The sequence below is a fragment of the Bos grunniens genome, chromosome 7 (assembly GCF_055505025.1).
Source record: "Bos grunniens cultivar Pamir isolate PY7600 chromosome 7, Bosgru_T2T1.0, whole genome shotgun sequence".
NCBI classification, from domain to species: Eukaryota; Metazoa; Chordata; class Mammalia; order Artiodactyla; family Bovidae; genus Bos; species Bos grunniens.
In genome coordinates, this window is record NC_141171.1 from 37,126,682 (window position 1) to 37,154,461 (window position 27,780).

A 27,780-nucleotide genomic window follows, 5' to 3' on the forward strand; every position below is an offset into this window, starting at 1 on the left:
AGCTAGAGTTTACAAATGAACTGTGAGACCTGGCCAGGAATGAGGTTATCTAATGAGACAATGGAGGGAAAGAATAAACAACCTCAGAATCCTTGTTTCTTCAGCAGTAAAATAGGAATTGCAGCAGCTGTTACACAGAAATTTTGTATCTGAGTTGTAGTAGACAAGCGATAAAAATATAGATTAAATTATTAGGAGGATGATATTAAGAATATTAAAATTGGCCAATTACCATGCAATTTGCAGTAGGATCCCATTTTTTTCTATTTTTTAAAAGGTATCTTAAGTCATGGAAAAATAGACGGAGGCTTTACTTTCCATTTACTAATGATCATTGTCAGGTAATCAGATTAGAGTGAGTGATTTACATTTCTTCTTTGTGTTCTTCAATAATTTCTAAATTGCCTGCAATGAGCATGCATTTTTTTTTCCCTACAGTGAGAAAATAAAACATTTTGCCCTTGCAATTATATGAAAGTACTTTTCCAAGGGTGGAGCCAAAAATGATGAAATGAGCTGAAACAACAGACTTGGGACTGGCACACTCCACTCGGCCGAGTGGATTTGAGTCCAGTTTGTGTTTCCAGGTCTACTCCATAGAGATGGAGAGGTGAGCTGTTGGGAATGGCACCAAATGACTGAATCTAAGCTGACCCAACTGGGTTTCCACAGCACACGTGGCCTGAGTACCATCGGCCTTGCCAAATCCTTTGTTTATAATTCACAAAGAATCACCACAGCTTCAGAGTCCTCAGAGTCCCGGAAAAATCCGTGCCCTATTGCCACACACACCCTGTTTTTACAACCAAAAATCTGGAAATTTGTGATAAGCTGCATGCATACTAACATACTCAGAGTGAGCATGCTGTTAGGAAATATGGCTCTGAGTTACCTAGAATGCACTGTTTGTCTCCCTGCTTGAGTTTCCCTGGCCTTTTGCATAAGGCAGAAGAACCAGCTAAGCTGCTGAATGGTGAGTGCGTGGCTCATGCTGATAAACACAGCACAGTATGATGGAGGAGGCTCGATCATGGGAGTCAGGAAAACTAAATCCTGGCCCTAACCTTGCACAAATAACCTGTGTGAACTTAACCAAGCTCCTTGACCTCTCTCTTAGTTTCTTTTTCTTCTTTCAAACTGTAAGGTAAAAACCATTCCTTATGAAAGATGTCATGCAATGCATCAGTTGAATCCATCTGTTGGCACAGAACCTGTATACATAACTCTGAACGTTTTGAGACACACTGACAGTGAACATCCTACTAAACACACTACCACCAACATCACCGTACCCATCACCTCCACCTCACTTCCCCAGACATCCCTAACATATTCCCCTTGCTCTGCTTCCTTCACAATGCATTTAACAATCAGGAAGTGGGGATTTTTTGTTTGTTTTTACGCATCTATTTTTTTTCCCCCTTCTAAGAGGAAGGGCTAATATTTTCTATCTGTTCCCTGTTGTATCCTTATGTGTAAAATACAATGTGGTTCATGGTGCTCCCCCAAAGTGTGGAATGAATGAATTTGATGGTCATATAATGTCCTTTTTTAAAAATAACATGAGATACGCAAGTTTCCCAGAATAAAGAATGTGTAGGCATAGAATGGACGCTGCCCCACACTACTCCTTTGGACGCTCAGCCTGGACACATTGAGGAAAGAGATGCACAGAGTATACACAAGGATGTGACTCAGAAGATCTGGTCTTGGCTCCTCTGCTTACTAAATGTAATAAAATCTGTGTGAACCTCAGCAGCTACATCTATAAAATAGAGATAACAACAGTACTTACCTCACAGGATTGGAGTAAGTAAAATCAGAAAGTAAGTAAGATCAGAAAAATTGGGGAAGGGAGTATAAAATGGAAAAACATTATCTAAATGTGGGCTATTGTTAATAAAGAACCCAGGACATTCTACACTGTCAAAATGAGAAGGTGATGCCAAGATAAAAACACATATTCTCTTTGACTTAAAGACCCATGAAAGGGCACCATACTAAGTGGGCTGCATTGTATTTCAGCCCTTTAAAAAATGAAAATTTTGCAAGGTTTATTGACATTTCCAAGGAGGCCCTTTTTTTTTAAGCTTTGAGCATTTACCTATTTTCAAAATATTCCTTCCAAAATGGGCTAGGATGTCTTGTTTTCTTCCGCAAATTTGCAAGCATTTTTCATGTATGTCTGAACTTAGCAAATAATCAATTTAATGTTAAATTATTGGGATTTTACTTTTGTAATATAAATATTATAATTTAAGGTGGTCATGGATGATGACGTGTTCCATGAATGGAGACCATGAGCCGAGAACTATAACTGAGCCACAGCTGGCTGCCCATAGTGTTTAGCAAAGAGTTTTCCCAATAGAACAAGTCACTGCCAGGATGTGATCATTACATTAGAGAAAGGTATTTCAAAGGTGGGGCAGTGGTGGGGGACGGGAAGTTGATCTTCTATTCTATGCCTATCAGAAATGTTAAGCTTCAACCTTCGGGAAAAAATTAGAAAAGCAGACATCTGTGACTAGACCAATTGTTAAATAATTTTTAAAACATGATCAATAGGGGGTGTCTTCCTTTCTGTTTTTGTTTTTCTAGATCAAAGAACTCACTAAAAGTAACCTTTGAGAACTTTTTTCAAATACATTTGTAAATTTGACCTAAACCATATGCAATTGAAAGCCCTTGACTTTTGGCCTTTGTTTTTTCCTCTCTTTTTCAAGGGAGCTTCAAAGTCAGAAGCTGGTGGCTTTGGGAGAACCCTGCTTTGAAGAGCGAGGAGGAGGAAAGTCAATTAAAAACAGGTCACAGGATGTAGCCTTTCAGTGAAAATGGCTGCTGATTCTTATGTACTGGAAGCTTTGAGCGATCAGCCCCAACTTCTTAATTGCAGGCAAGCAATTAGTAAAAGATCATAACATCTTATCTTTCAGCAAAAGTTTTGACTTGCAGTGATTTCCCCCCTTATTTTCTGACAAGCATGATTATTGGTAGAAAAGATCAAAGTAACTACTTACAGGGTATAGTCAGATTATACTCCTTAAACCAGCTAGTTGTTGGTGGGCCTGGGCCAACCTCCTGCCTCCCCAGCCCTGCTGGACGATGAATGACCCTCCCAGGCTGCCTGAAAAACTGGGCAGGGTAAGACAGATCAGAGGGCAACCATATGTAAAATATTTCTTTGGAGACAGTAATTTCACATAATTGTAGGGGGAAACAGAATTTGTTTTATAAGCTGAAAACAATCAAACCAAGAAAAATCACCCTTCTCCTTCTCCTACAGCTGACTCGAATAAAATTGCAAACCCTTAATTAGAACCGCTGTTGCCATGACCGCTGGCTCTATTCAGATGCAATCCAGGGCCACTGAATTTGAAAGCTTCATCCGTGTTCTTAACAATCCCTGCTTCCTTTCTCTGTCTGACACCTCCCTGTACTAGCTACATGTGCTGTTGTGTGCTTAGTCTTCATTCGTGTCCAATTCTTTGCGACCCCACGGACTTTAGCCTTCCAGGCTGCTCTGTCCATGGGGATTCTCCAGGCAAGGATACTGGAGTGGGTTGCCATGCCTTCCTCCAGGGACCTTCACGACCCAGGGATTGAAGTCAGATCTCCTTCATTGCAGGCAGATTCTTTACCAACTGAACCACCAGGGAAGCCCAAAAATACTGGAGTGGGTAGCCTATCCCTTCTCCAGGGGATCTTTCCAACCCAGGAATCGAAGTGCAGTCTCCTGCATTGCAGGCAGATTCTTTACCAACTGAGCTACCCACTCAGTTGGTAGTCCCACTAGCTAGCTACGTGGGACTCCCAGTTTTCTTAAGGTGTGGTTGGTCTCATAAGAGCCTTTTCTATGCTCTGTGCTTAGGAATCCGGGGACTGCTTCTACCAGGGGATGTATAGGACCCTGGTTTATTCTCTCAGACGTGTCCACATTGTCATACAGCCCTCCTCATGCTCAGACAGCCTCCTTCTCTCAGGGGCAGGTGGGTTCCCATCAGTGACACACAGCCCTGCCATGGATGACCGACAGGTGCCACACAGACAGGCCATGCTGCTGTGCCACAGAGGCACCAAGGAGAGTCCTGAACTGGGGCTGGCAGGACTTCTGGGATTTGGCAAGCTGGTGAGAACGTTCCAGAGGGGAGGAAGGAGAGCCTGGGCTGGCTGTGGGAGTTCTGCCCTCGCAACACAGCTTTCACCCAGATGCACGTTTTTCCCTCAAAGCCCCGGGACCTCACACATTAAAGCCAGTCAGCGGCTGGGAGGATCAGAGCTCTGCTCAGGGAAATGGAGGTGCCCTATGTCTATCCCACTGGTAGGAACTGCCCTTCCTCCTGAGCCATTCAACAGAGAATGAGAGTCAATGTCATGGAAATTTCCTATATTAGGAAATCAAGTGGCTAATCTGCCTGAATTCTGGGTACCTTTTCTGACTTCTATATACTAAACAGAACCTTTGAATTTTTTTTTTTTTTTTAAGGTAGCTTCACTCTCTCTGATAGGAGTTCTTAAAATGACTTTGGAGAAAGAAGTTGGGACATTGAGAAATGCTACCTGTGGTTCCTGGTCACATGTCTGGTGGGACAGGTGGTGGGGTGTTACTTCCTACTAATGACTGACATGTACCTCAGATGAGGGCAAGAGAGACAGAGGCAAGTAATTGCCGCTTCCAGCACATCACATGGAGACAAGCAGAGAAACCCATGGACTTGCCTTGAAGGAAGACAAATTCTGAGACTCCTTCATAAGCACTGACAAACTCCCATAACTAAAGTCCACGCTAGTCCAAATTAGAGACATTTGATATGATCCAGTTAGTCCTTTATCATGTCATATGTCCTAGAGGCTAGTTCCTAGGGGGGCCTAACACCAAGCATGTTGATTTTCCTTAAATCATAGTGAAGCTAAGTATGAAAGCCACAGAAAATGTTTACAAAGTCATGTTAGGTGAAGAAAGTACAAAAGTCCTGGGCATAGGATGATAAGTTGGCAAATCATGTCAGTAATTTGTTCCGATTATTGTTTTGATTATAAAACAATATTCTCATTGATTCCCTTCATGTTGTTACACTTTGATTTGTTGATCCGATCAAGGGTGTATTAAGTGTTAGTGTGCTTACTTTTGTGTTAAGAACACATTGGTCTGTGGGCCCCAGATCAGTTCGATTCTGCTAATGAAGCAAAACTACAAGAAGGAAAAAGGGCCAGGCCCCAGATCTGATGAAGTGGTTCGAGGCTTGTGGTCACACCCTGCTCGGTCCCTTATGAAGAATCACAGCGGATGCAGGGACTGGTCCTTGGCACGCTGGGATGTGACCATGGCAACAGCACACAAGAGTCCTCCAGGCCCACTGCTCACGACTACACATCTCCGCTCCCGGGGAAGCCAGGCTCAGAGAAGGGAACAAAGTCTTCCCGGCTTCCTGCAGCCACACACAGGAGCCCACCAGGCTGCCAGAACAATAAATATCAAGACTTCAAGGAAGGACGTAATCTCCACACACATTAGGAACTTGGGGAGAGCCTGCTGGTTTTTCAACTAATTGCTTCGTTGCTGAAGAGAAGGATGGGGGTTGGCCAGTCCCTTGGCAAGGGCCAGCTAGAACAGTCATTCTGTACCTTGCTTTTGGTTTGCCCGCCCCCCTCCCAGTACTCTATACCATAGGTTTATTTTATTTTAAATAGATTACGCACATACATAACCCCCATATATCACAGAGTAGGCATCAGTTGGACAGGCCTGCTCCCTACTAGAGAACTGACTTTATCTCCTCCAACAAATAGGAGATGGAGAAGATAATTACATATCCCAGTGCATTTACTCTGTCTTTCAGATTTTTAAACAAATCATCAAAAAGAAAAGGGAGGGGCAACAAAACTTGATCCAAGGAAATAGAAATTATCCTAGCAGCCTTTTACAGCAGTAATAGAGCTTTGCTTCTACGGCTTCATAGGCAGAAATAGCTTAAAATTTCTGACAGAAAAACAGAGTAAATGAGTTAGTGGCTGTGAGGATTGTAACAGATCGGGTCTGTCCTAGGAAGCTTTCCCAACCTCAAGCTTATCTTTATGACATTTCTTCTCTCTCTTGTCTTTGAACTCCAGACAGTGTACCTCTGCACACTCTTGCTTTTGAGTTACATCAATGTCATTGGCAAATGGATATGTAAATTTCAAGTTTGAAGGGAATTTAGAGATCATTCAGACTCTTGGTTAACTGAAAGTAAAGGAAACTAAAGATCAGAAAGATTATTAAATGCCCAGCCTGTCACAAATTACACTCATGCATGCATGAGTGCTCAGTCACTCAGTCGTGTCCGACTCTCTGAGAGCCCATGGACTGTAGCCCACCAGGCTCCTCTGTCCATGGAATTTTACAGGCAAGAATACAATACTTGTTAGCAAATCTGGTCCTATGACCAACCCAGTGACCTTTCACCACTTCCACACATCAAAGATGACACTGAAACTGTTAAGACAGTAAATATACTCTAGAAACTAGTTATAAAAATAGTAAACTGGGGGCAGAAGGAGAAGGGGACGACAGAGGATGAGATGGCTGGATGGCATCACTGACTCGATGGACGTGAGTCTGAGTGAACTCCGGGAGTTGGTGATGGACAGGGAGGCCTGGCATGCTGCAATTCATGGGGTCGCAAAGAGTCGGACATGACTGAGCGACTGAACTGAACTGAATACACAGTAATCATTATTATTTTAAAAATAGTATCCATTTATTAAAAAGGTTGATAAAGAGAACTTTCAGATCTTTCCTCTTGTTTTATTTGCTCTAACATAAACCAAGCTCTGTCTGTGATTCAGGCTCTTAATATGTGTAACTTAAGTTTCACATCAGTTTTAGAAGTTTTCATTTTTTAATCCAGAAAAACATGGAAAGGAAGGAAGATTCATAATCTTACTATGCAAATAAACTCTGATGGTGTTTTAAAAATAATAGTAATACATGGCCCTGGCCGGAAAACTTAACAGAGGAAAAAAATACAAGTAGTATAAACCTTCCTCCTGACACCTAACTTTTCACCCCTCTCCTTCAAACTAACTTTTAACTGTTTCTTATGATTCTTATCACTCCCTTTTTGTTATGTACATACTAGGATGCACATGTCCTCAGGTAAAACTGCTTTATACTTATTTACAGAAAAGGAACGCTAACATATACAATGCCCTCCATCTTGCTTTTATCCCTTATTATTTATAGACATCTTTCCGCATCAATATATATGTCTCTATTTTTAGAGTTTATGTAGTACTTTCTACTGCAGATGTCCCACAGTTTATCTGACTGCTTCCCTCTTTGTAGTCCTTAGATTGCTTCCACTTTCTTCTACTAAGTAGGCATTCCCCACTCCATTTCACAAGGAGACTAGGGCTCAAAAAGACAAATGAGTTAATTGCTTGAGACTGTTGTGTTAAAAAAAGCATGCGAGCTAGCACTACCTACATCCAGGTTCCCATATTCGTATGATTGCTAAGTCTCTGCTTTTTCTGTTACACTGAATGTTTACCCAGCTCACCAGCTGGGAGAGTCTTTTGGTTGTTCCCTTGATACCTTCCCCTAGGAATTTTTTTTTTTTTCCTATTGAATCCATAGAAATTGGCTCAGAGGCTAAGTGACTTGTTGAAAGTGCCACCGTTAGAATGGCCCATATGGTGATAAACAATTCACCTGAGAAATTCTCCCCTCATTTCTTTGTACTAAATAAAAATCGACCCTTCCAAATGCAAGAGTTCCTTGCAGGAAGGATGATGGGGGGCAGGGAGGGGCGAGTGGAGAGAAGAGGAGGAGCAAGCATTTCCTCCTAAAGTCAAGGTGGGAGGATTTCCTGCAGGGTGCAGAGGCATTAGCTAAACACACAATTCTGTGGGGAGGGGAATGATGGCCCCCTGAGGAAGGAAAAAAAGGCTGGGATCTCAATTGTTTTGGTGATATGGGACCCAAAATTCACTAATTATTCAGAAAGAAGGGGGAGACTGGTTCTCAACTGGCTGGGTGGGAGGGGGAGGGGGCAATGGCCTCAATAGGGCCACACAAGTGAAGCCAGCCCTCAATACAGGATAATTTCACACTTTCCCGCAGGGGGTTAATGACTTTGTGTGTGGCTGTCCGGAGCCTGTAACTCCTGTCAATAAGCCTTCCGTTGCTATGCAAAGCTATTGAGTCTTGAATAATTCCGAGCAAGGTAAAGCGCCCTGCCTCCCGACCCCTTTGTAAGGAACTGTGCTGCCCCTTGTTCTTGCTCTGGCTGAATATTCCACCTTCTTCTTGTAAATAGCTGCCACTTCCGAAGGCTGGTCTGGCAATGGCTCACAGCAAGGCCACCGGATGGCCAGCTGTATTGCGATTTGCCACCATATTCACAGGCCTGTCTGTTCACAGACCCCCGCGGGGCTCCCTAGCCTTCTGTGCAAACTGAACACACTCATCATCACAGCCTGAATCCTTCCAGACCCTAGAAGCCAAAGAAACTGGGGAGTTCAATGTATGAGTGCTATTCAAAGTAATAGCTCTTTCTAAAATGGGATAACATAACAGTTATCAATTAACAATTTCAGAGATAACATATTCCAGAGATCATAACATGGAATGATATTTTAATATTTGTTGACAAAAAATTGAATAAATTTGGGCATCACATGACTAGACCACTGAGTGAAGAATAAAGATTTGCTCAGTGCTTTGGAAACAGACCTTCTAAGAACCTAAGTGGTTTCCAGCTTGCCATCCTCCAGTCGTGACTTCTGAAGTAATTTTTACAGCCCCTCACTTCCCTCTAACGGTAATAATCCGGCACAGTGATTTACAGTTTCTCGATACTTTCACATAGGCCATTTCATTTGTTACTAAAAAAAAACAAGTGATTCGAAGGATTCCTAACTTGTATTTACCTGAGACTATTTTCTATGGGAAAACACAGCTCACTACTACTGCTGCTGCTAAGTCGCTTCAGTCGTGTCCGACTCTGTGCTCAGGATTTGTTTAAGTCGATGATCAGAGACTATTCGTCAGCTTTCTCATGTTTCTCCAAACTCTGGGAAAATGGTTTGTGTGCTGGTACTGTAAGAAAGAAAGTGTCTGCTCTGGGATTAGTTCCCCACATGTAAGTGCTGGCAAGAAGTGAGAAGATATTTTGCTTCAAACAGAGCTACATCTCTCAAGAGCTACAAATCCTTGTTTTATACAATCTGAGGCCCATCAGGGGTCTGAATAACACTCAAAAGCTGTTCTTGTTGAGAGCATCTCCATTTGCCAAAAGCCCAAACGTGTAGACAGCAGACAAACTGAACAGTGCCAGGCAGGATGCTGAGTGGAAAGAGTGAACTGCGAACCTGGGACAAATAACACATTACTTGAGTAGAAAAGCTGAGAGTTTTCAAGACATATGGTCCTTGCTGTCAGATCTTTATGACTTATCCACTGGGGCTTTGTCTGTTTATATGTGCAGTTTGCTCATTGTCTTTCCATTTATATTTGGTTTCTGTATAGGGGGCTTAACGCCTATGTATTTATATAGTTGGCAAATCTCCCTCTGGTGTGTCTGTTTTTATTCTTCGACCTAAAATACTTCTAAAGACGTTCCCATTTTAAGTCCCACACTAAAGTTGGTGGCGAAATGCAAGATTCTTTTTAGCAATCGTCTGTCTTGGATTTTCGCTTGGGTTAACCCATTCCGTGTTTTTAAATGGGACTCAGAAAAAATAGGGTCTTTAAAGTGGGGGGGAGGTGGAGATATAACCAGACACCTATTTCCAAAACAACACAGCAGGCTTTGCACATGTCCCCAGATGGCCCTGGTAATCTAAATTGCAGATAAGAAAATCACTCTGCGGATTATTAGAGAGGAAAGTTTTACCTTCAAGGTAAAAGAAAGATGATCTCTCAAAGCTTAGAAATACAACTAATAGATCCCATCTGCAAACTCACCTCTCCAGAGGAATCTCAGAGGCAGTCATTTCCTTGTCTTAGACCCACTGCCATTTTAGCTGGAGGGATGTTCTGGAGAAAGAAAAAATGCTAAATATTAACATGAATAAGCAGATAACCTGAGTTCAGACTGTTTGTCCGGCACCCAAAACATTCTCCTTTTTTAACTCTTATTTTGTATTGGGGTATAGCTGATCAACAATGTTGTGATAGTTTCAGGTCAACAGCAAAGGGTCTCAGCCATACATATACACGTGTCCATTCTCCCCCAAACTCTCCACCCATCCAGGCTGCCATATAACATTGAGCAGAGTTCCCCACAGCACTCAAAGTGTTCTAAAAGTGAAAAAATAAAGGACACCAAGATGAGCTTGTGACTTTGTCATTTAACCCAGAGTCTGGTTGACCATGTTTATCCTATTACAAATTATTAAGACTTCTAACACTGGAAAAGACCTTGATGCTGGGAAAGATTGAGACCAAGAGGAGAAGAGGGGGACAGAGGATGAAATGGTTGGATAGCATCACCGACTCAATGGACATAAATTTGAGCAAGCTCTGGGAGATTGTGAAGGACTGAGAAGCCTGGCAGGCTGCAGTCCATGGGGTCACAAAGTTCCATAAGTCCCATGGGGTCCATGCGACTTAGCAACTAAGCAACAACAACAAGAACAACAACAAACAATGGAAATGATTTTGATGTCAGAGGAGCTCAATCTAGTCTGCCTCTCATAATACAACTACATCCTGCATTTTTAGTGAAAACTTTAGGGTTTCATAACCACTGAATCACAACTTCACCCAACTGACTTTTCTGCTTTAACAAGATTTTTCCAGTTAAAACATTTCTTCTAAGCTTGGGATGTCAATTACTCAAAGTTGTGTATATCCCATCCCTTTCCATGTAGAATCTAACCGTCATGCTAACAATATCTAACTAGACAGACATGGTCCGTGCTTGAATGCTGCACATTCATTTACAGCATCACTAGGGAGTCATGAATCTTGTCTGCACAGAACAGCAAAGGTATCCCTGTAGTCTGGCCTTCATCCTTTTACTACCTCCGTCTCTTGGGGTCTTCAGGAAATCACTGTGTTGAGTTTGCATTCCTGGACAACAGAACTGACATTGTTCCTTGGCTTCCAGAACGGGTTTGGGGTGTTGCTTCAGAATCTGCACCCTGTGTCTGCAGCTGCTCCCTTCTTCTGACAATCACTTCCACATGCCCCTTCGGAGAGCTGAGAGGAAGAGTCCTTGAGTGTGGTTTGGCCACACACATTGAGCAGGTCCCTCTCTCACGCTCAAGTGGCATTTAAAAATGTTTTATGGTATTTACTTAAAAGCTAGCTTTTCACAAAGGTCTTCAGTCTAGGCAATCCCTAATGCTGTTCTGTTGAAAGAGTGGTTATCTTGTAGCCAGAGAACTTTACAGCTTGTTCCAGAGAACTCAGTAAGAGAATCTACCCCTTAAGAGAGAAACCCAAAGGTCTAAGGTGTGTTTTTAGCAAAGCCATTGTCAACAGTTCCAGCGGACCTGCAGAGGGAATTTGGTTTAAAGCTAGAACAGAGACTCACCAGAGGAGCTACTGGTCACTGGCTTTTTCAGGGATAACTAATAAGGTCCCCAGAGAGCTGAAAATGTTGGTACACAGTAGATTTCAAAACAACATTCACAGTAACTGAACACATTTGTCACAAACAGCTCGGCCTCTGCTCTGCACCTTCAGGAGCACCTTTCAAGGCGAGTGTAACACACTCCTCTCCACTTTCCAGACAGTCTGATCTGCTGTGAAGCAAAGCAGATGCAAATTTGAAAGGCAAGCAAGTAAGCGGGTCACTATCCTTGCGTGCAGGTAAGTGAACTACTAAATCAGACATATCTTGTTTTTTTCTCCTCTCTCTCTTTAATGGACATCTCCAGGTGAATTCTAGATAGGTAGATGTATGATGTTGGTTCACACAGACGTATCCTATTTTAAGCAAAGGTAGTATACAAAAATACATGTATATGTGAAAAATGGTGTGAATTCATTTGCATATGGATCTTGACTGCTTTACCATGTCATTTAAAACAGAACTCTGGAAGATGAAAGTTTTCTCACTGTATTTAAAATTGTGTTATGTTAGCCAAAATTGCCAAAATTTCTCAAAATCACTTTTATGTCCTAAGCTAATAAAAATACTTTTATTAATCCTAAGAAATGAGGCTAAGCAAATGCCTTGAGCACAGAATAATATTTATTGTTAAGAATTAATATCAGTCATATGTTTCTGGACCCTGCCATAAGCAGACCCTGTGCTGGTCACCATGTGGGAGAGGTAGAAAGGGTAATTCATTGTCGCTGTGCAGGAGGAGCCCTTGGTCATCTGAGGAGGCACAAGGACAGATAGAAGGTAATACTGAAGATACCAAGTTTACATGATTTTTCCCAAGATCCTGAAGTAAGTCAATTACAGCCTGGCTCTAAAATCAAAGTTACTTTACCACCATGCCTCTCAAACACTTCTTGAATTTTCCATTGGTCATCTCTGCTCTGGTCTTTGATCAATCTGTTGCCAAGACTATTGCCCTAGAACCATACCCTCACCCGTCTCTTGATTAGAAGCCAGTTGGTCTTATCTAAGTTTCAAGAGAGAAAAGGACTGGAGAAAAAAGGACTGGTTAGAGCCAACTAGACCCAAGATGGCAGAAGATTTGACTTCCAGTAGAACTTGAGCCTCATTAAATGCTCATTAAAATATATTAGCATGCTAAATGACACACCCACATACACCAAGATGCTTGCCAGTTGCTATGACAAGCAGAAAAGGCCATAAGGACCTTTTTAGTCCAAAGGACTAAATTGCATCAATTCTGGGACAAACAACACCCCTATTCTTGGATAATATGTGAGTAATCGTTCCACTCTTTCCAATTGCCTCCCTTTAACCTTGGCTCTCCTATGTATATATACATGTTGTCTCCTCCAGAATTGGGTTTAGAAGCTGATTTTCAATCTAGGTTCCCACTTCTCCATTCTTAGGACATTGAATAAAGCTTTTACTGTTCCAGTCTCCACATCAGTTTCATTGTTGCAAGAAACCAATCAGAAAAAGAACCTCCCTGGTTCAATGGTCCAATGAACCATTGAACCACTGGTCCATTGCTCCAATGGACCAATCTGGTAACAAAACTGTGGCCATAGCAAACCTTTAGACCTGTGTTCTAAACATAAGGAAAAGTGAAAGAGAAGAGGTCTAAATGTCTAGTAAGAGATGAAGTGAGGTGGTTGGTGAATAGGCAACAATCTGCCAGGCCTCTTTTGAATGAATGTGGAACTTTTAAATAATGATATATCTTTAATGTATATGCATGTCATATATACAAGTAAGAACTATTTGAGTTTGGACTGGTTTTTAGGTCAATTTTTTTGTGTGTGCATAGAGCTTTGCTTGATATATTATTTTCCTAGGATCCCTGGATATCTAAATAGAGGAAAACATAATTTTCCACCACCAAGTCAAAGCCTTAAACAAGAGCGTTTGGTGAGCAATGCACCTGAGAGAGCTACTAAGGAAATACCAGTGAGCTCAAAGGTTTCATATTTTTACATTCCTCATGAGACCCCAGCTCAATTCCTGGGTTGGGAAGATCCGCTGGAGAAGGGATAGGCTACCCACTCCAGTATTCTTGGGCTTCCCTGGTAGCTCAGCTGGTAAACAATTGCCTGCAATGAGGGAGACCTGGGTTTGATTTCTGAGTTGGGAAGATCCCCTGGGAATGGCTACCCAATGCAGTATTCTTGCCTGGAGACTCCCATGGACAGAGGAGCCTGGTGGGCTGCAGTCCATGGGCTAACAAAGAATCGGTCACAACTGAGTGACTAACACTTTCACTTTTCTGTCTCACACTACCATGTCAAATGTCATTCAGTCTGACATACATAATTGTATTAAGCTACCATGATGATCTCTAATGAGACACTGAATTTCCCCCCAAAGAATTAGTCACTAAAGCACATGTTTTTCCTGATGAATTAATAAAATATAGGACTCCTTATGCAAAATATAAACAAATGGGTCCCAAGTGTGTCCATGCCCTAACCACTCTGAACAAAAAAAAAAGCTGAGGCTTGAAGATGATACGGTAATGAGCACGGATACAGACAATTTCACAAGCCTTTTCTTACAGAACAAGCGTGTGCTGTGCTGCAAGCAAGGCAAACAGAGCACAGCCAGACTACTGCCATGAGGGGCTTTCCAATTCAACACAGAAGAGGAGTCTCTCAGCTTCCCCAGTTATGTTCTTTAGGCTATAAAAGGCATCTGCCAACATTGCTGTCTGGTTAATGTTGGCTGACTTCTTTAAAGACTGCAATTACAAAAGGATATTTTTAGAGAGTCAAATATACAAAGATGCATGTGTTTAACTGGAAAATACCTGCTCTGAATATACTCCTCTCTAACTGCAAAAGAGTTGTATATGTAAGCCCCTATAAAGCCAATATAAAATTACAGCCTTAAATATTCATCAGTCTCTGTTATTCTGGGGCAGAATTAGACCCCACTTGTCCCAAAGTGCTCTGCAAAGTGATAAGCTGGACATTGAGAGATCAATGACCATGCAAGCGAAAATCCAGCAGCCATAAGGTTGCCATTGTTGAGATGCACAATCTTGGACCCCAGAGATGGTTTCTACCATGAAGGATCAATGCCAGGACATCAGAATGCTTCCAAGCCATGCAGAGCTCCCACCTGGACCCCAAAGGCTGTTGACAGAAGTGTCTACTCAAGTACTGCTTCTCATTTTACCCTTCTGACACAGAAGAAGAAGTACTAAAGTTTGTAGCAAATCCAGAGAAGCTCCCCCAAATCTCCCAAGGTTTGATTTCATCCCATTCTTCGGAGAGTCTTATTTCCCAAATTGTCAGAATTCTCAGTCCCCCGGGGTACCTCCTGTAGCATCAAGTGATGGCAACACAATGTGAAATCAATGCCCAGAGCTCAAGGTTCTCTGCATCAGAGATGAGTAACACGGCTGAGTCATTGTTTCCTTCTGGCTTTTCAGAGCTCTCTCCAGAAAGCACCTCATAATGGGTCATCTCAGAGCTCATTGCTTACTGTAATATTGATGAGCCGTGTCTCAACTGTGCCATGACAACATTTCTCGGGCTACCTTAACCTTCACTAATATGATCATTTATCCAATTTAAAGGTGCATTTCCTTTTTCTATTATTTTTAGAGTGGGAGGTATTGTTCTCTCATTCTTGCTTTTTTTTTTTTAAGAAGTTGAAACACAAGGTCAAACAAATTCTCAAAAATTCACAGAGCCTGTACTTCCTGTTCATTAAGTCATACCACCTCAACTTAAAATTTGCTTGGTTGAATCCAATTTAAGGGAAAAAAAAAACCTTCCCTAGAGGCAGGGAATATGCGTACAGACTCTGAGTCATTCCATCAACAGCTCTGTACTGACCACACGCTGTGTGCCAGGCCCATGGTAAACAAGAGACAGAGAAAGGATCCTTGAGATCATAGAGTCCATACCCTTGGACAGTGGTGAGAGATAGGGAGAAAGAGACTGATACATAATATGAACACACACACAAGAGAGAGAGAAAATGGGAAAGAAGCCCAGATAATGGAAAACGCAATGCCTGGCAGATTACCAGTGTGTCATACAATCCAGGATCACCTAAGGGTTGTCCTCAGAGCAGGTTCCTCATAAACTGAGCCCTGAAGGAAAGAAGGATCAGAAAAGCCAGGGTCAGAATCTGGGGGAAGAGAAATCCAAGCAGAGAGAACAACGAGGGCAAGGGAAAGACAGAACTTCAGCCTCCTCTCCAACTCTGGTGTGTGACATGTTCCTGCCCACATCACAGCCCTTTGTGAAGGTCATTCTTTAAAAGGGTTGCACTAGCTAACTCATAGGAATTTATAGGGTTATTTATTAAACAGCACATGGTAATTACTCGTTAAAAGAGATTTGATTTTCTTTCTTGACAAACACTTTGAGATTTAAAGGCCAGATTTAAAACTCTGATTTTAAAAGCAGATTTTATGCTTGTATTGATTTATTTATTTGAGCAGAGGGGTTGCCAAAAGAACATCAGGAAACTTAAAATCACAGAAGAGCCAGATTTTGAGTTCCTGGAAAGCTTACGATTCAAGGCTAAATTTATTTATAGGAGAAAATTAATAAGCTGTCAATCATTTGCAGCAGGGCTGACTTGTCCATCAGGTACAGTGCTTAGTGTTCACAGTACTACTGTGGGGATAGGGGTGGGGCTTCAACAAAAATGTTCTCATTCCTTTAAAATCAGAAGAAAAGTGAAACTTAAAATCAAAGAATTTTAAGATATACATATTTACCTTTGAAAGTGAAAGTGTTAGTAGCTCAGCCGTGTCTGACTCTTGATGACTCCATGGACTATAGCCCAACAGGCTCCTCTGTCCATGGGATTCACCAGGCAAGAATACTGGAATAGTTGCCATTTCCTCCTCCAGGGGATCTTCCCAACCCAGGGACTGAACCCAGGTCTCCTGCATTGACAGGCAGATTCTTTACCATCTAAGCCACCATGGAAGCCCCATATTTGCCTTTATTCCATCACAATTATAAAATATAATTTTTAACACTGTCTTTAGGGGGAGGGGCCCACAAAAACAAAATCTCAAGGACCCAGGAAAGTCAGAATGTGGCTGTTGGGGGCAGCTCCCTGTCTAGTAGAAACAGCTGGAGGGAGGCCATCTGGTTGAAAGTGGAGCTAGTTCTGCACCTCAGCTCGCACAGAAAGTCCTTCGTGGCCACTTAAGAGGATTGGTTTACGGAAGTTGCTCTGGGGCATGATGGTCGATGAGTGAGGAAGCTGAACCCAAACTGGAAACAGTCTCAGAGATACAGTGAGGTCCCACCTCAACAATCTGGCGCATCTAAGTCACACTCTATTCTGCTCCCCATTTTATCCCCCTACCCAGACCCTCTGCAGCTTCCAGCTCTTCTTTCACCTGCTCCGCAGCCCACCCTTCCTCCTTGCACCCTCTCATCTTACTTTCCCTGCTTCTCCCCTGCCCTGCTTTACCTTGGACCCCTCAGCCCCAGTCCTCGCCCAATTTCTCAATTCCTTCATTGCTCCAAGCTCAGAGATTCTGTAGCAAATCTTCTCGAGGCAGGGTGACCACCGTGAATCAGCCCAGATGCACTGAAAGTACACAGAGCACGTGGGGCCACTAACTTATCATCAGGTCATTTCTACCAGGAGGGCCTGGAGGTCCAGTTCCCTGGCAGATTGGGTGCTAAGGCAAGCAGGTTTGGCGTTTCTGGATTGTATTTCAGCCGAGATGACATGGTCTTGGTCATCAAAATTCACAGATTGTTGAGATCATTAAGAAGAAGACATATGGTCACCATTGCAATGAGGAGCTCTTGGCTTGATGTTTGGTTTTGCCTTGGTTTCCCCCCAAATCTGAACTCTATAAAAATTTACCAAAGAGATGAGCTGCTTGGGCAGGACTTTGGGTATAGATTTCAGCAAAAATAAAACAAAATTTTAAAAGCTGGGAAAACCCTCCTCACACACACACACACACACACACACACACACACACACACACACACACACCCCCCTTAGCCAGGGTAACCCTCAGAAGAAATATAAAGCTGACTCCAAGATAAGCCAGGCTTCCTCAGCTCTGAGCCTGCAGCCTTGCTACCTACCAAACAAAAGATGACCTCAAGGAGACTCTCACCATTTACACCTTCCTGGAAGGTGAGCTTTCCTTGTGACCCAATCCAGGATAATTTACATTTCAATTCTAACTGTACTTGTGAATAAAGGCAATAAGGAGGACTTCCCTGATGATCAGGTGGTTAAGAGTCTGAGATCCCAATGTAGGAGACGGGGGTTTGATCCCTGCTCAAGGAACTAGAATCCACATGCCCAACTAAGACCTGGTGCAGCCAAATAAATAAATATTTAAAAAAAAAAAAAAAGGCAATAAGGGATTATATGCAGCAAGAAATAAGTAAAAGTCTCTAATTTGGGGACCACTGTAGGCTTTCCTAAAACTGAAGTTATTCTTTTACATTTTTAAAATTAATTTTTAATTATAGAAGAAATCCATGGATTCGTATTTCTTTTCACATTAGAGACATACAGATATGGCTCAGTATTCCCATTATCACTGCTCATTCCTTATAGCTTCTGTTCTCGCCTTCCTGAGAGTGTCGGTATGGTTTGAAATTTCTCTTGAAAGATCTCAAGACCTTGTTCTATTCATCTGCAATCATGTATGCATCGTCACAAGTAAGAGATATAGCATTGCTTGGTGACTGTTTGTTACATAAATGAAATGAAAAATACTTTTATACATTTATACTTTGATTTTGCTTTAGCAGTTAGAACCCACTGTGTATCTTATCATTTTTATAATAACTATGCTGGCACTTATAGAGCATAAATACACCAAAGTTTCTGCCGTTTCCCTACTGATGGACCTGAAATCTTCCTTACAGGTGAGCTCCTTTCTCCGTCTTCTTTTCAAACAAGTACCTGACCAAAATCATGGCAGAGAAGGAATCTAATTAATGTACTAGCAACATAAGATTAGAGTACCAGACTTCCAAAGTCCTATTTTGAAAAAGTAACAAAGAAAGTACCAAGAAAGGATTCTGTTCCCATTTGTTGCTAAAAGCTAACGTGCATTTACAAAGAAAGGTTGTAAAAAGAAAAATCTTTAAAGGGAAAAAAATTGCTGAGCGCTGGAGAGTGGAGAAAAATGAGGCTGGCTTAACACCATTTAAAATCGTGGAAGAATACTCATGGAAAAAGTTACACTTGTGGATTTTATGGGACCTGGGCTTTGTTGGCTGCACCACCCTCACTCCTCATTTGAGAGAATAGTTTCCCTAAGTACTTTTTCAACGTTCACATAAATTGGCAGAAGAGACTCTTTCCTAACTGTCTCTGAACTTTGGCTTGTCTAGTCTGTATTAAATATAGTTAATTCTTGGGTGTGGACCGTGTCGTAACAGAAAGGTACAGTACACAGCAAGTGCACAGCCAAGTTCGTGCTGCTGGTATGTGGCACCTTGAGTGTCATCGTTGCCAAGGGGACATGCTCAGAGCCCAGCTGCCAACCTCTAAGCGTTCCCAGATAGGAACCCTAAAATTCCAGAAAGAAGTAGAGTTGGAGGCCAGAGAAAGGGTGCAGTATGGAGTAATGGAAACGGAGGTATGCACGCTCCAGTCAGTGGGTGGCAGGTCAGCCCCTGGGCCTCTGGATCCCTGGGTTTGAGTCCCAGCTCTGCCTACTCATCACCTGTGCCATCGTGGTCCTGTTAAGCATCCTCTTCATGCTTGAATATATCCATTTGCAAGATAAGGATAATCGTGTTCTTTCACAGAACTGTGAGAATTAAACTCAATAGTTTATGTAAAGTGCTCACTCAGTGCAGTCCTTGGCATATAACAAACATTTGATAAATATTCACTTTTATTAACCTAAGTAAAGCACTTGGTATTAAGCACACAGATTCTGTTATTTAAAGGTATAAGTGATTTTGGTAAGTATGACTTCTGATTTTTTTTAATGTAGACGACCTTGATAACCTGCACTTTGTTGTTGCTGCTGTTGCTGTTCAGTCGCTCAGTCCTGTCCGACTCTTTCCAATCTCATGGACTGCAGCACGTTACGCTTCCCTGTCCTTCACTATCTCCCGGAGCTTGCTCAAATTCATGTCCACTGAGTCGGTGATGCTATGTGACATCTCATCCTCCACCACCCCCTTCTCCTTTTACCTTCAGTCTTCGGGAAAAGCTGTATACTGACTTGCTACATCATGACTCAGCCACTGTTCACCATGGCTCTGTAATTCCCAAACTCCAGAACAAGACCTAAAATTTGAGGTTTTCTAAAAAGTGTTATTTTACATTGTAATCATTTTGCCCTGGGTTCAGCTCCCAATTCTCCAGAATTCTCCACCATTCCAAATCTATTTAGCTCTGAATATAAGCTTGAGAAATATTTTTTTTAATGAGCCTAGGGCTAAGTGACAGCAGGACAGACAGACTCTCTCAAATGAGGCTCCAGCCAGCATCTGGGCTCTCCAGCAGAGCCAGTCTGCTCTCTCAGGAGGGGGAAATCTAATCCCCAGAAAGCAGAGAGAGGTAGAGAGTTCAAAAAGAAAGTGAAGTACCTGCTAATCTGCCTTAGCCATTTGCATCTCTGACTTTTCCCATTTGCTGTCACCTCCTGCAAACCCCTGCATTACTGAGGGCACGCGTGAGTGCCTGATTCTATATCTTTGAACAAACAAACTCATGACTCAAGAGTAAAATTTGAAATTTGTCAAGAAACAGTGAGTGCTGTTTGCCAGTGGATGGAACTCCCGTGTCAGACTCTGCCCGTGCCCTTAGCTCCCGACCACACCAGTCAGCTGAGTCTACTCAGTGTCTTGGTTTCTCTTTTCAAGGAAATCAAATGTGCCTCTCACTGCTGGATTTACAATAAAGAGGTATGAAATCCCTGAAATTGAGTCGTCTGAAGTAACATTCTGTAGAGGTCACAAAGGATGACCTTGGAGAAGGCAGGGCTGCAGCTAAAAGCCAGCTCTAACATTTCACAATCAAATTGCAGTTACAACCACTCACACACACAGACACACACACACAAACACAGCCAGTTCCCTTGATGTTTCCACCAATCGAGTCCTCTAAGATGTGAAAATCAGGACTCCTTCTCCCCTCTGCTTTCTTCTGAAGAATAAAGCAGGATTATACCACCAGCTGTTTTCTTCTCCTTCGTTTTTGTTGACGGTTTCTTTAGCTAAATGACACCGAGAGGATTGGAAGCATAAGGTTCTGTCATGGTATTTTTGCTGCCTCACTTGATTCCATTAATCCTGAAGCAGCGGGGCAGGTGGTTTCCAGGGGATCCCCTGCAGACTGGCTGCTCAGTGGGCTTTGGGGGCATGGGTAAGAGGGGCTAGAGGGTGCACCATCACCCAGCAGCTGAGCCTCTCAGGCCGGCTTTCTTTGTTGGGAGAAAAGACTTTACAGGTCTCGCTCAGCCTCAAAAGGGATGGATGGCAAAGAGCCCCAGAATGCAAGTCTTGGGGGCTGGGGGTGCTGACTCCCAGGCACTGGATCTGCAGGGGAGCGTCTGGCTCTATGCTCCAAGACCCTACTCACTAAATGTACAAAGTCAACTATTCCCTAAGTGCCTGGCTCAGTTAGTAATAACAATTATTTTACTGCAGCCCTGAGTCACATAGCACCCCAGTCAGGCTATGACGGCTGAGAATGTTTTCAGTAAATCTGAAAAAACTGCAGGAAGCAAATCAAGGCAGCACAACATCTGCTGGCCAAGTTGCTGTTTAAGTCCTGCGACATCAGCTTTCCTTGATGGCGATACTGACAAAATATTGCGAGTGGACCTTCCACTCGCAAGCAGCAGCTGCCGCCACAGTCTGACCCAGGGCCTCCTAACAAGACCCTAGGTATAGTCAAGACTTCCAGAAACTTTCCCATTCTATTGCAAGTAGGTCAGCCATATCCTCCCCAGCAGATGGAGCCTAAAAGATAACTGAATCTCAAAATTTGGAAACCATAATAGCATTATGTACAGAACCAATAAATTATAGTGGTGCTAACTGAAGTGTTTGAGTTTCTATTGAGAATCAGATCCTGTCAACACTGAGCCCTCAGTCAACACTGAGCCCTCTTCCCTGGAGGGCAAGAATCACATAGGGTTGACTTGTCCTCAGACCATTAAGATGATGCCAGGGTTCTCTCACTCCCCACAGGGGCCACCAGCCAGTCCCTCTTGAGTCCCCAGAGTCTCCACTGCTTGCTCTTTTCTTGTGCTATCTCGATTTCACACATGCCCGTTGCCCACTTGTAGCATTTACTACATTTTGGTTTTATCACACATCAACTCTTACTTTATGTAGACGATCGTGTACAAGTAGACTGTACCTTTTTGGAAGAGGGTGTGTACAGGATCACTGTATTTCTTCTGAACCTTCTACCATGCACTTTAAGTGATTGATTTATCTTAATACGTACTAACCTTTTTTTTAAAATAGAAGAATCATGGCCAGTCATTTCTCCTTTAGTATGAATGAAGAGAATGAGAATAGATTCAGACTTAGAACTGAGTAGAGAGGAGGGAAGGTGAAGATGGACACCTAAGACTCAAGAGTCTGGAAATAGTATCTGCCAGCAAAACTGATCTAGCTTGGGTCTAGCCTACAGATTTGCTGTTCTGCCCATTATTTCTAAAACATAAATGGAGGGAGAGAAAACATTTAAAAATCAGTTCATCAGTGGCTGATTCTAGGGAATATATAAGATAAGCCTGTAGCATCTTAAAGCACCAGATAAGAAAATAAGAAAGTGTTAAAAACAACAACAGCAAGCCAGAATGATGGGGTTATAACTAGGAGTCAACTGAAAGAGCTCCCCGTGGCCAGTGTTGGAATCATTTGAGTAACGAAATAAATAATGGCATATTGAACTATAACTCAAAATATAGAATAAATATCTCTGAGTCTAGACTGATAGTAAAAAATGACTGAACAAAGTAATAAATGGAGAAAGAAAGACAAATCTCTTAGGTCGAGGAATTCTACATAAATTATGTAGATTCTCTACCTTCAGGCAGGTGAAGCTAACTCCCCTCTGTCTAATTATAAGAAAACGTCAGATAAATTCAAATTTATGGGCCTTTTACAAAATACCTGACCAATATCTTCAAAACTTTCAGGGTCATCAAAACAAGGAAAGTCTAAAAAATTGTCACAGTCAAGAAAAGGCTTGATGACTAAATGTAAAGTGCTATCTTGAATGGGATTCTGGGTACAAAAAAGATATAAGGTGAAAATCGAGGAAATCTGAGTCAGTATTAATAATAATATACCAATATTAGTTCAATAATTTTAACACATGCACCCTACCAATTTAAGGTATTAATAATAGAGAAGATGGGGTATGGAATATATGGGATCTCTCTGTACCATCTTTCTAACTTTTACATAAAGTTAAAATATTCTACCATAAACGTTACATTTAAAAGTCAATTTATTTCCCATTAAAATCTTTTAAATTGAAGAATAGCTGATTTACAATGCTGTTTTAGTTTCAGGTGTGTAGTGAAATGATTCAGTTTCACATTGCATGCATTCTGTTGTGTCCGATTCTTCGCGACCCTATAGATTGTGGCCTCCCAGTCTCCTCGGTCCATGGGATTTTCCAGGCAAGAATACTGGAGTGGGTAGCCATTTCCTCTTCCAGGGGATCTTCCTAACCCAGGGATCGAACCTGTGTCTCTGGTGTCTCCTGAGGCAGGCAGGAAAAACTGTAGGCAGATATTTCACTGCTGAACCACTAGGGAAGTCCCCATACACACACACACACACACACACACACACACGCACAATCTTTTTTCATATTCTTTTCCCTTATAGGTTAATGCAATGTACTGAGGATAGTTCTCTGCGCTATACGGTCGGCCCTCGTTGGTTACCTGTCTTATATATAGCAGTGTGTATCTGTTATTCCAAACATCTAATGTATTCTGTCTTCTCCCTCCCCTTCAATAACTATAAGTTTGTTTTCTATGTCTGTGGATCTACTGCTGTTTTGTATGCAAGTTCATGAGTATCTTTTTTTTTTTAATTCCACATATAAGCCATATCACATCGTTTCTAGCTCTTCATGAACACAATACTGCATCAACCAGCCCTGGGCCCCTGCAACAGCTGCCTCTCTACAGCCTGCAACCTGATTTCCCAAGTAAAACAGGAACAGAGATGCCTCAGTCCCATTCCCCACGTTTCACAGAAGTACGTCTAACTGGCAGAACCTAATTCACCCACAGGACCTTCCGTATAATCCAGAAATGTACAGGAAAGCATATGGGGAAGCACTCTGGGTGCCGAGCAGCCAGAGGAGGCAGAGAGAGCCCCAGTGCACTTGCTGTCCCCAACACTGAGGCCAAACGTGACCTGCCATCCATGTATGTGCCCACATTATTCTCACATGTGCCTCCACACCCCTCATTTATGTTCCACTCCCCTCCCCAAGTTAAGGACCGTGGTACCATTTAGAAGGTGTTTCATACATACAGTGGGTAAATTTGGGAGCAATTAAAATTTTCATTGTAATTTTACATAGTCAACAAAACATATCAAGCTTAAGATACTCTGCTAGGGGCTATAGGGCAAAAATGAAGAAGACACTTCATTTTTATGAAATAATTCCCATCCTAGTTAGTGGGAAATTGTGTGAACACGAATCACTCGATCACAGGACAGAACACTGTAATGTCATGTATGTTGCCCGAACAAAATACCGCAGAAAATTGTCATGTGAATTAAAGCCAATGGTGGGATGAGACTTTGAAAAGGACAATTAAAACCATCAGTATTATTATAGATATACCGTCTATACATTGTCACATATAACCACCCATGTAACTATAACTAAAGGCAACTTTACATTTTAAATTTAGTTACATATACTGTATGTGAGACAGCAAAAGAGACACAAATGTATAGAACAGTCTTTTCGACTCTGTGGGAGAGGGAAAGGGTGGGATGATTTGGGAGAATGGCATTGAAATATGTATAAAATCATATAAGAAACAAATCACCAGTCCAGGTTCGATGCAGGATACAGGATGCTTGGGGCTGGTGCACTGGGATGACCCAGAGGGATGGTATGGGGAGGGAGGTGGCAGGGGGGTTCAGGATGGGGAGCACATGTACACCCATGGCAGATTCATGTTGATGTATGGCAAAACCAATACAATATTGTAAAGTAATTAGCCTCCAATTAAAATAAATAAATTTAAATTTAAAAAAAAATTTAATAAATTTAGTTACATAAATTAAAAGATATTATGTGTAAAGATTTTCAAACCATCATCACACCATTTATTTACTGAAGTTTTATAAACAAGTTCTACCAATTGTCTCTCTGATTGCCTTTCTTATTTGATGAGCTTCAGTTCAGTTCAGTCGCTCAGTCATGTCCAGCTCTTTGTGACCCCATGGACTGCAGCACGCCAGGCCTCCCTGTCCATCACCATCTCCCAGAGTTTACCCAAATATATGTCCATTGAGTCGGTGATGCCATCCAATCATCTCATCCTCTGCCATCCCCTTCTCCTCCCACCTTCAATCTTTCCCAGTATCAGGGTCTTTTCAAATGAGTCAGCTCTTTGCATCAGGTGGCCAAACTATTGGAGTTTCAGCTTCAACATTAGTCCTTCCAATGAACACCCAGGACTGATCTCCTTTAGGATGGACTGGTTGGATCTCCTTGCAGTCCAAGGGACTCTCAAGAGTCTTCTGCACCACCACAGTTCAAAAGCATCAATTCTTCGGTGCTCAGCTTTCTTTATAGTCCAACTCTCACATCCATACATGACTACTGGAAAAACCATAGCCTTGACTAGATGGACCTTTTAATAAGAATTTTCTCTAAACCCCTTTCTAACATTCTCAGGTTAGATCTGTCAAGAAGTCCCTTTACCCCTGGGAATTCAAACATTATTTGTAAATGTCCACCCATAAGAATCTTGTAATAGCTTACAGGCAAATTAGCTGGCAGAAAACAAAATCCTGGTACTTGTAGGCAAAGAAAATCCTGACTAGCATGTCTGGCTATAGTCATCTGCTCTTTTTGCTAATATTTTATCATTAAGATAATACCTGTTTGGTGGCAAACATGCATACACAGCACCAATTTTCTTCTCTATTTGACAGGTATTGCTTTCCTAATAGAAAATAGCCCTTCAAGAAAATGTTCTAGCTGGGACTTGAAACCTACAGGTAGATATGAAAAACCTACTAAGAGTCAGAACATATGGAACGATAGAAGTCATCTACTCCAGTATCTTAGCCTTACATAGAATCTGACAAACTGCACTTGATGCCTTCCACAGATGAGAACCTCACTGCCTCATGAGGTTCTTGGTTTAAATGTGCAACGAGCTTTACTGGATAGAAAGGACTTTTGCTGGATAGAAAGGAAATGGCCTCCTTCTGCTTACTGTTTTCAGGAGCTAGACAGAACACAAATGTTCCTTCCCTTCTTCTCCCCTGGAGCCAGGAGGATCACTTAAAGGAACCAAAAATAGGAGATTCTGTCAGGTATTCTGGATACTCTCAAGATCTGGCCAACCTATGTCCTTTCATTGGCAAAGATACTGTGCAGCTTAGAAGCTAGACATGCTAGCCTAATGTGGCTTGCAAATTATAAGAAAACTAAGAAATAAGGATCACCATGTAAAATTCTCCTTGAAAAGAAAACAATAGTAACCACCTCTGTGGGTCCAACAAAATATATCTTTGTAATCTATTTATCTAGGCACCAGAAGATAATTCTTGAGGTTTTCACCAAAGTCCCATTTTTTTTCAGGGCTCATCCTGAAATTCTTTTACTGATGCTTGCAGGTCACAGTCTCCTGGGTCCCAGCTTAGAGGCGGTGTCCCAGGCTCTGGTCTTGGACAAGCCTGGTATGAAATCCTAGCTCAAGTTTATCAGCTGTATGACCTGGGGCAAGATTTTTGAATGCTCTGAGCCCAATTTTTTTCTTCTGTGAAAGACTGAGAGCACAGCTCTTAAAACCTTATGAGAATGAAAAAGGGGAAGAATGGGATGCGTGTAAAATGCTCCGTAGAGAGCCTGGCCTAGAGTCAGTCCTTACACAGAGTAGCTTGAAAATTCCTTGTCACGCTTCTCTGAAACACTCTTGTTTGTGCATGCTCACTTTGCAAATGTATTGTCCAAAGGAAAAACTGTTCCTGATGCGTTCTGAGCAAGAGTCTGACGGGCCAGTTACTTAATTACATTACAATCCTGGACTTCCATTAAAGCTATGTGGGACCGTTGTTTTAATAACTATGACATGCTGTTGACTCAGCTTGTGACCACGGATTCAGGGGCTCAAACCAAACCATCTGAAATTAAACAGTTGTGGTAACTAACGACTGGCCTCCCAAGTTTATTAGGAGTGTGGGTTTGAAGTCAGAGATTATGTGTTTTTGAATCTTGGCTCAGTTTCCCTTTCTGTAAAATAAGGATAATAATAGAACCTACCTCATAGGGCTATTACGCAAACAAAATGAGATAATGGATATAAAGCCTTTACAGAGTGCCTGGAACATGAGCACTCAAGGCGCATTAGCGATGATGATGATATTCATGATATCAAAATATCACAATGGGCAGATGACTCTCTGAGCCGAGAAATGTTTGTTCAACAAGATATAAATAATCTAATAGAACTATTAGTCAGTCTCTATTTGGCACATTTCTTGGGTCACTCTGTCAAAACACAGACAAGACTATAAGAAAATGTCCTCACAAGCTCGTTCTCAGTTAAGGTGCAAATGACTTAATGGATTCCTCTGCCAGCAAGTTAGCCCCGCTTAAGACCCCATGCCTGTCTTCTCAATGGCTTATATATAAAAATAATACCATCTATAGCTCTCAGACTCCTGCCTGTCCCACTATTCTGTGTGTGTGTGTGTGTGTGTGTTGGTGTGGAAGGAGGGTGGCAGGTGGGGCAGAAGTTGGAAATGACCTTCACTCCCCAGATCACAACACCCTGAAAATATCTGATCCAGGTATGGCGCTAGGAGCTATAGGTACAAAATAAGATTTTTTTCCTGCATATAGGAATACATAGAGTGAAGCTGCTCTTCCCCAGATATGTCTCGCCTTCTCCCATTTCATCCCTACTTCCTCTGCTCTTAGAGGTACGTTTGGAGCTTCTGCTATTCTAAGAACTACTATTATCTCCATCTTTATACTTAGAAAAGCACCATGTGCTTCTAAAACA

General features: G+C 42.1%; 1 protein-coding gene across 6 annotated transcripts in view; it reads right to left on the reverse strand.

The window, feature by feature from the left end:
• LOC147369038 (uncharacterized) overlaps nucleotides 1-27,780 on the reverse strand; it is a 1,156,454-nt gene that overhangs the window by 1,018,249 nt on the left and 110,425 nt on the right. For all 6 annotated transcript variants that reach the window (XM_086410757.1, XM_086410756.1, XM_086410758.1 and 3 more), the window contains one exon: nucleotides 9,947-10,018. The gene's annotated coding sequence lies outside the window, so the exon portion shown is untranslated. The remainder of the gene's footprint in view (nucleotides 1-9,946; nucleotides 10,019-27,780) is intronic.